This window comes from Rattus norvegicus, chromosome 2 (assembly GCF_036323735.1).
Source record: "Rattus norvegicus strain BN/NHsdMcwi chromosome 2, GRCr8, whole genome shotgun sequence".
Classification (NCBI taxonomy): Eukaryota; Metazoa; Chordata; class Mammalia; order Rodentia; family Muridae; genus Rattus; species Rattus norvegicus.
The window spans coordinates 18,430,061-18,432,401 of record NC_086020.1 but is presented as its reverse complement, the minus strand read 5'-3'; the positions used below and the strand labels follow the sequence as shown (position 1 = coordinate 18,432,401).

Below are 2,341 nucleotides of genomic sequence, written 5' to 3'. Positions count from 1 at the left end.
ACCCATGTTTGAAAGTCTAACAGAGTGGTAGACAAAGTGATGAATCAGAGAAACATTTGACAGAATAGGATAAGTTCAAGTTCCACAAGAAGAGAGAGGAAAGGGAGGCTCCTTAAGAAAACAGTGCAGAGAGGAAGAGAGAGAGAGAGAGAGAGAGAGAGAGAGAGAGAGAGAGAGAGAGAGAGAGAGAGAGAGAGAGTTTATCCAAGGTGCAATTATCGCTAATTGAAAACAGTGGCTTTTATTTTATTTTATTTTATTTTATTTTATTTTATTTTATTTTATTTTTAAAAGGAAGAGTGAGAAAGGAGAACAAAAAGCCTGACAGTTTGAATGCTGGTACGAAGGACGAGTGGGTGCCGGGATCTCGCTGAGCATCCCCATGGCCCATCTCTTCCTCACTAGACTGAGCTTCAGCACAGTCCCAGATGGCTGGCGGTAAGGCTAGAAAGAACTCCGGAAAGGCCAAGACAAAGGCTCCCGCTCGCATTTCCCTGTGGGCCTTATTCATCGACGTCTGAAATCTAGGACAACCAGCCGTGAACATGTAGGCTGCTGTGTACAGCGCAGCCATCCTAGAGTAGCTCACCGAAATTGTACTTGAGTTGGCAGGAAATGCATCAAAAGACTTAAAGATAAAGTGAATTACCCCTCACTTGCAACTTGCTATCCACGGAGATGAAGAATTTGACACTGATTCAGGCTACATTGCTGGTGGTGGTGTCATCCCACACATCCACCAAGCACTGACTGGGAAGAAAGGACAAAAGAAGACTGTCTAAAGATGCCTGGATTCCTTATTATCTCAGGATTCTAAGTATTCTTAACAGCTGTACAATGTTGGTGTATCCAATAGACTGTATCACTATGAACAACTCGATTTTGTCTTTTTCTAGTTGTATTTGAGCAAGTTGGAGGCTTAATTAGCCTTCTAACCAACCAAATTTCTGCATTTGAATCTTAACCACATTTAAGTGTTAACTGTGGCTTCAAAGAAGCTATTGATTCTGAAGTAGTGGGTTTTGATAGAGTTGACTGTTTTTTTTTTTTTAAACTGTTTGGATTTTAATTGTGATGCAAAAGTTAAATTAACAAACATTTGGTTTTGTTCAGACATTATTTTCACTCTGGTGGATAAGCTCGATAAAGGTCATATTTCAAACTAGTTTAAAACCTGCTTAATAATTGAGACTTATCTCTTAGATCTCATTCAGGAACAAGTACATTTTTGCTTACCATGCATCTGTTAAGAGAGAGAGAGAGAACCAAAACCAACACAAACCAAACAATAAATAATGATGTGTAAAAAAAAAAAAAACCAAATAACAAACAAAAATACTAAAAGACTGTACACTGCCGATATTCATTTTAGAAGGGAGATTATTATTTTTTCACAAATGATTAAAACTGATTTATTTAAATAAGGAAAATGCTCAGTTTTTAAAAATACAATATCGTTAAACTGGATATATTGGGACACTCCAATAATCTCTATGCTTCAGAGGTGGACGCAACAAATAAGAAGTTGAAGTCTGTCCTCTAAAACATAAATACATACATACACAACATACCTTTGTAAAAATAAGTCAATGAAAACTAAGCTACTATCTATAAACGTCCACAGGATATGCATTCATGGAGGACTCAAGAAAACAGAAAGTTTTTTTTTAAATTATGTACAGAATAGATGCTATTTTTAGCATGTCACTTTTAAGTTCAAGTGATAAGAATAAATGTAGAACAAGGAGTGATAATATCTAAGTTAAGCCCAGCTTAAACTAATATATTTTCTTACATCTGATATAACAAAGAGGTTGTTAAGGATGTTAGGAAGACAACTGAAAATATGAAACTGGGTAGATTGTTGACCAAGAAAAATAAATAAATAAATTGATGCAATATAGTAAGCCAGGGTGACATAATAAAATATTAGAAACATAATGAAGAAGATAAAATAGTAGCTTAAAAATCCCAAGTATCATAAAGCAAAATAATAAAAACCATTAATCAAAGACCTGATGTCTGGGAAATGAAGATTACACACATTCGTTCATAATGTTTACTCATCCCTTAAACTGAGTTACAATGATGTTCACTTATTGAATAGTGTCAATTTAGCATATAGCTCAAATCCTACTATGAAAAACATAACTAGTAAAGGTATAGTTAACATATTGCTCTGGCTAGTATTTTGTTTTGTTTTTTGTCAGCTCGACACAATGTATAGTCATCTGAGAGGAGAAAACCTTGACTGAGAAAATGCCCCCATAAGATCATGTTGTAGATATCTCTGAGGACCTCTTTTATTTTTAATGGCACCATTAAAATTTAAAATGACATT

At 35.0% G+C, this 2,341-nt stretch overlaps 1 pseudogene; it reads left to right on the top strand.

The window, feature by feature from the left end:
• Positions 1-428: 428 nt before the first annotated feature.
• Positions 429-782, top strand: LOC108350221 (histone H2A.Z pseudogene; annotated as a pseudogene).
• Positions 783-2,341: the final 1,559 nt, after the last annotated feature.